We start from the raw sequence: 11393 nt of genomic DNA, 5'->3' as shown, positions 1-11393 counted from the left end.
TAATGAGCGAGCAATTCTTAGAAAAAAAAGTGTATCGCTCATTTTTTGCCTTCTCTATTGGCAACATTTACAGAGTAGCTGTAAAGCACGTGTACATTGGGTAACTTTTAAAATATAAGAGTAGAATTCAGCTTTAAGCACAGAGCCATTGGGTCCCTGTACCCCTTTAAATGCTGCTCTGACGTAGATGGCGGTATTTGCTTGTTAAGTAATTTCAGAGTTTGCAGGTTGATCCCGTAAAAAACTTCCAAAAGGTTCGACTCCCAGCTGATATCACGTCAAGTTCAAACAAGCTTTTCTTAAAATGGTCCCCTGGAGAAATGAAAAGAAAAAAAAAAGAAAAAAAAAACCATTTGGTTCCATAAAAGCAAAGGAATGTCAATGTTACACTTCCGTATCCAATGCTCTCCCGGAGAGCTTGCCGAAAACATCCCATTATTTGATCAAATTAACTTCTTATTTTCTTATTCTACAAGCATTTCGATTGCCCATAAAACTCCCCATAATAATCCACAAGTATCAAGGGGCTACTTTTACGCCACATCCGATCCAAGGGAAATCTCAATGATGAAACAATCACCCCTTGCGAGCTAGTCTCTGGGGTGCCTACCCGAATTGTGTGTCAAGGGCGAAGTTATGTATTAATAATGTTAAAGGAACACGTTGCCTTGGATCGGACGAGTTGGTCTATAAAAAGCGTTTGTAACCGTTTTTTATAAATTGCATATGGTTGGAAAGATGTTTTAAAAGTAGAATACAATGATCCACACAAGTTTGCCTCGAAATTGCATGGTTTTCCTTTTACTGTGCTAACTAACACGGTCGGCCATTTACGGCCGTGTTAGTCGACGAGGTAAGCGAAAAACCGTGCAATTTCGAGGCATGTTCGTGTGGATTATTGTATTCTACTTTTACAACATCTTTCCACCCATATGCATTTTATAACAAACGATTACAAACGCGTTTCAAGGACCAACTCGACCGATCCAAGGCAACGTGTTCCTTTAATGCAATGTGATGATGGCCATTTTTTTTTACTACAGCCATTTTGAGCGGTATACACCGACGCCTTGTTGATAAGAACAGTTTCTGCTGTGTGTTTATCACCAGAAATGACAGTCGGGGTTGAATGTAGGGCGGGTTAGAGTGTCGTGGCGAACAAACTTGTGCTTCCTTTTTTTAATTGGCGGTATTTTTAAAAAGATTTTGAAAATAAATGGTAACCAATAGTTTGCTTCCTTAGTGTATTGGCGATATAAACATGAAATGTGGAAAGGGAATAGTATGGTCTTCAGTGTCCTGAGCCTCCGTTCCTGTGCCCAATTTCATGGCTCTGCTTACCGCCGAATTCTGCGCTTACGATCACGATTCCCCGCTTACGTGCAAGCGCCGAATTTATTTCTGCGCTAGCCTCGTAAGCCTAGAATGCCTAGTAACGGGGAGTACGCACGCGCAGAAACCAAAATTCGCCGCTAACTCGTGAAATACGCTTGCCGTAAGCACATAATTCCCTGCTTCCGTAAGCGCCGATTCTGTGCTTACGGTAAGCAGGTTCTGTGCTTGCGGTAAGCAGAGCCATGAAATTGGGCCCTGTAGTGTTAGAAAATAATTTTTTCTCAGTGTCGAGAATGTTATATAGAATAAAAGTAAAAGTGCGTCACCCGATTTATCTGAAAAAATTTTGACAGGTCAAGCTGTTTCAAAATTCAAACCGAAACCCGTTAAACAAAACTTTCGCATTATGCCACAGACAATGTACCAAACTGTTTGTGGCCGATAGACGTGAGATAATTGTAGGATCCTGACAATAGTTCATTTGTAAACTTTTAACCAATAGCATTCATCTTTGGCCGATATTTATATTCTCGTACCGATCTTAAATGAAAGCTGAAAACTTTCCCGTAATATTTGAAAACAGTTTTTATAATTTAAATCTAAATTTGATGCTCACATATAGGATACCCTCTCCCCAACTCATAAACAAGAATCTGGGCAAGCCCCGGCAATTGCACCAAACACGACAGCTCGACTCTTCGACAACAAAATGCAATAACAAATTCCCTTACGCAGGAGTTCACGGTCTGAATTTTAACGAGGGATCATAATTTACGGTTGGAGTCTAGGCAGCAAAAAGTTAACTGTGATGTTTGATTTACGCCACACGCGCTTGGTTGCAATGGTGTACACTTTCACCGCCAAACTTCCATCTACATGACTGTCGCTGCTGCCGTTTCCCCCCACCCCTCGTGCGCGATCGCTCGCTGAATTTAAAGGCACTAATGGACGCTTTTGGGAAATACTCAAAATAAATTTTAGCCTAAAAACTTATGCTTGATGACGAGGAATGGAGAGCTGTTGACACAATATAAAACATTGTGAGAAACGGCTCCCTCTGAAGTAGTTTTTGAGAAAGAGGTAATTTCTCACCCAAATTTTAAAAACACCAGGCCTGAAGCTTTTTATTAAAATAATTCATCTTAAAGCACACACATTTATGCACCAAGGGTGTTTTTTCCTTCTTACATTATCCACTTGCAACTTCGATGACCAAATTAGCCAACATTTTCACCGGTTTGTTATGTTACGCTATGCATCATTATGTTGGGATACACCAAGTGAGAATACTGGTATTTGTCAGAACACTTCGTTCCTTTGCCACTTCGTACCCTGGCCACTTCGTACCTTTTGAAGTTACAAAGTGTCTTTGGACACTTCGTACCTTGGACACGTCGTACCTTGGACACTTCGTACCTTCCCCTGAGACACCCTGTACCTTCTCACGAGACACTTCGTACCTTCAGGATTTCTGCATAGTTTCTGGATTTCTGCATCCAGAAACGAAGTGTCACATTGCTATGTGTCGTTAATAGACTTTTAGACAAGTACCAAAGGTGTTCAGTGCCTTTAACGGTCACTGCTTGCATGAAATAGGAAGTTGTGGATCGCGATGACAGATTTTGCAAAAACCCTACCCCTCTTGTACGTCATCGCCGAGTTGAAACGTGTACAATTTGTTTTTGTTTGTAGGGTTGGTTGATAGGTAAAGATGGCGTCGCACTCAACTTCAAGGGCTCAAACAATCTGGGTAGAAGTCACCTCGTACCCGCGCTTAATGGGGGCGGTGATAAATTAGAATATACTAGTCCCTTGAGCTTTGAGAAAAATGTGGAGTGATTTTTGTTTTCAACATATTATATCCCTCTTTTGTGTTATATACATCTTTATGCAAAATGCGAGTAAGCACGTTTGCCAAACTCTTCAGCTAATTGTTCTGGATATAATGTTTTTAATACCCTTCAAGTACAACCTAACTTTCAAAATCCCAAAACGTTCGATGACGTCACATTTAAAAATATGGTCTGTACTTTTTCGTGCATGCAGAGTTATTTTTAGTTCCTACCTGAATGTTGATGTTATCAATCAAAACAGTAGATCTTTACTTGTGCGAAAACCCCCATTTGGAGTGAACAGGCCTTTTTGTTTCGGATAACAAGTTGATTTTAATGTTAAGAGTGATTACCAACTGTATATATACCTTCCACTTTAAGTGGGCAGTGAGTGTGACTTATAGGTATGTGTCACGTGATAAAGTGCACCCTCGAGTTACCTTATCGTTTGACACCTTCACAGTTTACACCCTTTATCAGAGCACCCAGTGTTGACGATACCCAAGCCAGTGATTAACAACCTGTAATTGCACTATTAAAGACAGTGGACACTATTGGTAAATGTCAAAGACTAGCCTTCACAGTTGGTGTATCTCAACATATGCATAAAATAACAAACCTGTGAAAATTTGAGCTGTATCGGTCATCAAAGTTGCCAGATAATAATGAAAGAAAAAATCACCCTTGTCACACAAAGTTGTATGCGTTTAAATATTCGATTTCGAGACCTAAAGTTCTAAATCTGAATTCTCGAAATCAAATACTTCTTTCTCGAAAACTATGGCACTTCAGAGGGAGCCGTTTCTCACAATGTTTTATAGCATCAACCTCTCCCATTTACTCGTCACCAAGAAAGTTATATGCCAATAATTTGTTTGAGTAATCACCAATAGTGTCCACTGCCTTTCATACAGCCTTAGATAGGCAGTCAAGGCACTGGACACCTTTGGTAATATTGTCAAAGACCAGTATTCTCACTTGGTGTATCTCAATATATGCATAAGATAACCTGTGAAATTTTTGAGATATTATTGACCAAAAAAAAACATGCACAAGTTGGTGTGTTTTCAGATACCTTAAAAAAACTGGACACTATTGGTAATTGTCAAAGACTAGACTAGTCTTCTCTCTTGGTGTATCTCAACATTAAAATAAAAAACCTGTGAAAATTTGAGCCCAATCGGTCGTCGAAGTTGCGAGACATTAATGAAAGAAAAAACACCCTTGTCGCACCATGGTCACACAAAGTTGTGTGCTTACAGATGCTTGATTTCGAGACCTCAAATTCTAAAACTGAGGTCTCGAAATCAAATCGGTGGAAATTACTTCTTTCTCGAAAACTACATCACTTCAGAGGGAGTTGTTTCTCACAATGTTTTATACTATTAAACTCTCCCCACTAATCGTAATTAAAGAAAGGTTTTATGATAATAATTGTTTTGAGTAATTACCAGTGGTGTCCACTGCCTTTAAAAGGCTTCAGGCGCGAATTCTTTTAATAATTATTTGAGTGAAAAATTACCTCTTTCTCAAAAACTACGTTACTTCAAAGGTCAAAGGGAACCGTTTCTCACAATGTTTTATATTATTAACAATTCTCAACTGCTCGTTACTAAGTAAATGTTTATACTTACAAATGCTGAGTAAATACCAATAGTGTCCAGTGCCTTTAAGTATCTCTTTCACATTATGCAGTCTTGTCATTTTCCAGCTGACCCAAACGGAATCGAATTAATTAGAAATGTATTCAATAAGGGAAACACTGTGGGTCAGGGGAAGTTGACAATATCCCCGGCCCGTAAGGACGTCTAAACTTCCCCCGGGGAACTATTTAAAATACAAAGACTAGGAAACGTAGGATAAGCACTGCACATTTGAAATCATTTCCCCACATCTTGAATTGATCATTTGGGGTTTATTATAAGTTGGATACATTTAGCTTTTCTGTATACTTACAGTAAAACATTAACCCTCTGTGATTTGTCCAAAACGCATTCTTAATTATGTTTTATGAATCATGCATATATTTGGACGAGTAAAATAAATGTGCAAACTTGACCCAGCAGCGTTCTTGAGTACATTTTAACGTAAATGCCCCCAACGATGTTTTTTCTTTTCTTGGGGGGGGGGGGGGGGGGGACGGGGTGGGGGGGGGAAATGAAAAGGTGTGCATAGCCTGTTTAGTCCGTAAATTGGTGACAGCGGATTTCAAAACCGACTCTTCTCTGAGCCAACACGCACACAAAAGCGATTTACACATAATTGCACCCGCAAGTTTATTATTTATTTATAGTTTCTTCCTAGTGGATTTCCTGTTCAAATTTAATTCTTGAAAAGGATAGTGATCCCACCGCTGCCACCATATTGCGTTCACAAGCACTATGTTAACAATTTGGTAGCACATAGATGAGAAACTTTTATCAATATCAGAAAAACTGTGTGTGACTTTATTAGAGAGAAGATCAACTGCAGTAAGATAATCACATTTGGATCACAAAAACAATAGCATGGTGCCTTGCGTCGTCAATAGACTTGTTTAAGTCCCATACTCAACAGATTAGTCAAACGATTATTACAAATTACGTGTTTTTATGTTATTGTAGCCAATCTCGTAATTTAATAAGATTTATGAAAGCTGGGTATAACATTGCTGTCACAACCGGATCTGTCAAAACATCGGTTGTTTCAAAACATGCTTCCTCTAAACAAACCAGGTCGAAACTTTACTGTGTAAGTTACTGATCAAGAAATGTTGTCCACACTGTATGGAAAATGTGACCACGCTGCTGCGTTGAATCAGCAATCGATAGTCAACAGGAGTAATTCAATTTTACCAATTTGACATTCACTGGTCAAATAAGATCATCCAATTTCATTAGATCGCAAGATTCATTCAATTTTGTAAAAGCCAGCAGCAAGAGCTGGTCAACCATGCAATTTCATTTAAGTGTAAAATAGGTAGTGGAAACTCAACTTAAGAATTGTCCAAGTAGTATGGACATGAAATAGAATGAGAATAACGAACCCGAATGAGAAAAACGAAATTGAACACGAAAACGAAATTGAATGCATTTACAGCTGAAAAGAAACCCTAGTTTGAGGGGATTAAGGGGAAATGAATTTGAATGCATTTTAACTGAAATTGGCTCGGAAACACATGGGCTATGTTTATCAAAACATACCTGACAAATTAACAGTTGTTTCCATCTGAAGTGTTGACTAAACAGGGGGTACCACGAACCATGCAGTTGCTTTTTCAACGGTCTTTTTCCCGGACTGCCGACAGCTCTGCAAGACCCAAAAGATGTTTTAATAAAATCTGCCCAGAAAAACCTATATTTTATCAAGTGGGTTAGGGGTAAATTAAATTTACTTACATACAAATGGCTGGAAAAAACATAATGCTATCAAAACATTTCAAACAGACAACAACAGTTTTCTTTAATCTGAAGTGTTTTTTTTAACTAGGAAAAGGACCTTGCAGTTGCAATATCTACGTTTTTTTTTCCCCGGACTTCTGACAGCCCCAACACGTCGATATCACCCTATCGATTCGGAACGAAAATTTCCACAAGACACTTTCTGCGTTGAACATTTTACTCGCTGATCCCCCTCTCTTCAAACCCGGGGCTTCTATTTAGAGCTGTCAACGTCAAGTTAACCTTTACCAATATCCCACCCCAATGATGGTAACTCGAACCTGTTTATACTGACTGTCTATACTCTGCTAATAGACTGCCTATCTTATAACCTCAAAGGGCCCAAGATATCAATCAATTTGCGTGGTTTCTGCGTTTTTTTGTTCTCATGCTGACAAAACCCAGAGTAATTATTTCTTGTATGTGTTGAGGGTGTTTGACAATATAATCGATTTTATTTTGTTTACCATTCTCTTGTTGTTACCATTACCGTTATTTTGCTGTGAATTTAGGCCGTTAATACACAATTGTTTCGAGTGACGGGTTTTGCCAAAGATTTACAGGATTTTCAGGGGGTTTTGACAACGTGCATTTGTAATTGGCATTGAGGGTTTGCAACGAGCGTCGACTGCTGGCAAGGAGGGTCGGATGAAAACGTGTCAAAAAAGGAAGTAATGAGATCGATGTATCCTGTCGGTTTTTTTTGTCACCCTCGACTCGCTGTAACGATTTGGATTGAATTGTATTCACCTACGCGCCACGCCAAAGATAGACTGGTCCCCTGTCCTTAAAGGCAGTGGACACTAATGGTAATTACTGAAAATAATTATTGACATAAAACCTTACTTAGTGACGAGTAATGGGGAGAGGTTAATGGTATAACACATTGTGAGAAACGGCTCCCTCCGAAGTGCCATAGTTTTCGAGAGAGAAGTAATTTTCCACGAATTTGATTTCGAGACCTCCAATTTAGAATTTGAGAATATGCTGGTTAGCACAACAATTTGCTTAGCATGGAATTTCTTCCTTGATAAAAACAGGATTACCAACCAAATTTCCATTTGTGCATATTGCTTGCTACAGGTATTCAGCTGTTGTTTGCTTGTCCTGAAAACCACGTGGAAATTTGGTTGGTAATCCTGTTTTTATTTTTGTGCTTAGTGTGCCGCTCTATGAAATTGTGCCCAGATCTCTGGCGTAATTCACGAGCCTTTAAGTGTGACGTCAGATGTTCAGGCTATGATTTGGATATAATTGTATTAGTCTACGCGCCGCACCGAAGAGTTCCTCTAACCTCGTGAGGGCGCTGTTTGCGCTTGTGATGTCACTTTGCACAGGGTCGTTATTATCACTTTACTCGCAATTACGTTTAGGTTTGAATGTTATCACTTCAGAAAAAACATAAATACACAACAAAGCCACTTTTGACATGTGTGCAATAGTTCGTTAAGATGTTAATGTCTTCTCCGTGTGGTTTAACATTTTGTTGTCAGTGTATATTTCCACGAATAGCCCGTCCCACTGACTCAATGGCGGCTGAATAAAATCAATACTGCTAGTAGGTGACTGCGAAGTCTGCGAAATCCACCGGTAATGTGGCCAAAAACCTAATTCAAAGGTCACCCAAAGCGTGAAAATCTCTCCAAATAATTGAGTCACTCTAGACATTTCACAATCTTGGCTTTCCCTCTGTACTACTCACACTAACTGTCTGTGAACAAACCAAGAGAATAATTATGTTCTCATACTTTACCACATCAGCATTTTCCTCTTGGAAGGAGAAAAACAAATTGCAACAGTCTATGCACCCAAGACACACAATACTATTGAATTTCAGCTTAAGGGGGAAAAAACAGTCTGATCCCAATTTTGTTTCATGATGAAAATCGATTATCGCGTTGGTTTAACTGTTCTAGAGCAAAACCAACGCAAGTTCCTTAATTCGTTCAATCGGAACTTCACACCAAAACGGCAATGTTTTCGTTAACGAACATTTCAATTTAGTTTATTTTTCTCCTCATTGTTTAACCAAGTATAATGGCGTCTATGATTGAATTTGTTGAACGTGTTGTTTTTGTTGTTGTTGTAATTTTGCCTGATACCCCCCCCCCCCCGACTCATGACTTGACTCCTGTAAATTACACAGTCTTATTCTTTGTGCTCGTTATTGAGAATTATGATTAAACAGAATAATTAATGACTTGATTGTTTTTGAATATATTTACAGTTTTTTTTTAAAGTTATATGCAGTGTAAAGCAGGGCTCCGGTAAAGGGCGGTTGTCACCGTGCATATACCTTGGGCAAAGTAATGAACTATTATGTACAATAATATAGAAAACTTATAAAGCGCACAAAGCCAAACATATGACCATGGCGTGTATAAAAACAATAACATAATAGGCCTACATGGGCAATAAATGAATGGAAACTTAGGCCTTAGCTTTGAAACATCCAACATACAATACACGTTGTAATAAAGAAATACAGAAAACAAAGAAGCAAAATAGCTGAAAATATCAATAGTTAGTTTGAGAACATTTTCGAACTTTTCAGAAGAATTGCTACATGAAGACCGTGCAGCTTCAGCATCACAGTCCCGATAAGATACAAGCAGTTCCGAGTATTGGTCTAGTTTTTGCATTATTCATATTGAGTTGGACCAAAAATATGCAGCAGAAAGAACAAATCAAATAAGTATGCAAATAAAATAATAAGAATAACGAAACATTCTTTATATGGATAAAAACTGATCCTTATAGAACCAAGCAAACCGTAGACAGTTCCTCCTTTGAGCCAGACTAGAAAACCACACTAAAACACAAAACACCGACTGCCGATCACATACTTTACGAAACAAAACCACATCAAATACTTTGCTGAATCAACTGTTTGGATTATCAAACCATAAATGAAAATAACGTCCAACTGAATAAAAAAAATCATATTCCTCAGACATTCTGGAGACTTTTGTCTTTGAAATCAAACGAGAAAAAAAGAAATATACAGCAAAAATCTGCTCCGTGATTAAAGCGTCGTGAAAAGGTCTCTTCATGAATGACGTCACTTTTTTTTGGGGGGGGTCTCATTCTTTTGGCCCTGAGACGTTTTCTTTTCTATTGTGAGGTTTCATTGACAGAAATAGGGACTTCTTTCCATAAAAGTCACGATTTCTGGGTTAAGAGCCACACTGAGGCAGTTGATTAAGACGATCCGAGTGTGATCTATCGGCATCACTGCGTCTTCTCCCAGCAAAGAACAATTCAGTTCCGATGGCTTTAGACTTCATGACCGTGCTACAGTGTCTTGTATTTCACCTGGCCTCCCCACTTAAGACGCTTGTATAAATGTCCTTGCATCAAAATGGCAGACGTAAGTCTCTCTATTTTACTTCGACGTCTTTATTTCCGCCATGCAATTCTTTTCCTCCCTCTTTCTCTCTCCTGTCGTGGGGGTTTGGAGTGGAGGCAATAGATGCAAAGTGTCAATAGAGAACTCACTTTAAACTAAAGTTAAGGAGGACAAAATAGCCAACTTGAGAGTGACAGTAAATAGTAGTTAAAGGGAAGGACGGACGTTTGGTAATCGCTCTTAAAATCAATGACAAAATGGTTAGAATCCTACAGGAAGCTTTCAAAAGTATATAAAGCATTTTCAGAAACAACTTGGAGGCAATGTGGTTGCGTAAAAATGCGGGCGTATACGTTGAGATGTGAACATTTCCCTTTGTAAGTTTGTTTTAAAGGCAGTGGTTACTCAAAATATTTATTAGCATAACACCTTACTTGGTAACGAGTAATGGGGAGATGTTGATAGTATAAAACACTGTGAGAAACGGCTCCCTTCGAAGTAACGTAGTTTTAGAGAAAGAAGTAATTTTCAACGAATTTGGTTTCGAGACCTCAAGTTTAGAATTTGAGGTCTCGAAATCAAGCATCCTGAAAGCACACAACTTCGTGTGACAAGGGTGGTTTTTCTTTCATTATTATCTCGCAAGTTCGGTGACCGATTGAGCTCAAATTTTCACAGGTTTGTTATTTTATGCATATGTTGAGATACACCAACTACGAAGGCTATTCTTTGACAATTACCAATAGTGTCCACTGCCTTTAAGAACATTTTCCAAAACTCTTTGGTCCTGACCGTTGCATTATGCATCACAAAGACATCATTATACATTCCACGTTTTCTTGGCAGTGAAAACATGTCAATCGTAATAACTACCCAGGCTGATTGATATACGTTTAGTAGTTTCCGTCCAATTCAGAATTAATTGAATTAATTCTTGTAGAAGGAAGGAGGGTGGGCATGAGTAGCTTCATGATATGGGAGGAAGGGTAAGGGGGGGGGGGGTTAAAGTAGTCAACGGTGCATCATTTTAATTGGACACAAAACACAATGTCCACAGATTTACATAAAACTCACACAGTTTGAAGATAATGATGGTATAATGAAGTCTTCCCTTGAAATGTTACTTGCTGAGGTGCTATAGTTTTTGAGAAAATGAGTAAAACAAGTCACATGACACGAACATTATTTTATCATGTAAAACGTTTTTTTTTTTAAAGTGTCTACTCAGTTGTCAAAAACTACTACACCTCAGCAAGATTAGCTTTCTACTATCATTATCTTCGTTTTAGTTTGTTTTGTGTTACACAAAGTACCTAAAATCCTTTAAACGTGTACATTAATGGATTTTTTTTTTAACAGATGTACATTGCTGTCAAATCCGGTACAATCTCTTTGAAATGAGTTGTTACCATGACCTCAACGTATGCACGTTTTGTCACGATTTCCTTCAATCAAATC

Source organism: Asterias rubens, chromosome 2, assembly GCF_902459465.1.
Source record: "Asterias rubens chromosome 2, eAstRub1.3, whole genome shotgun sequence".
In the NCBI taxonomy this organism is placed as follows: Eukaryota; Metazoa; Echinodermata; class Asteroidea; order Forcipulatida; family Asteriidae; genus Asterias; species Asterias rubens.
The sequence above is the reverse complement of the archived record's forward strand: the minus strand, read 5'-3'. Positions refer to the sequence as shown.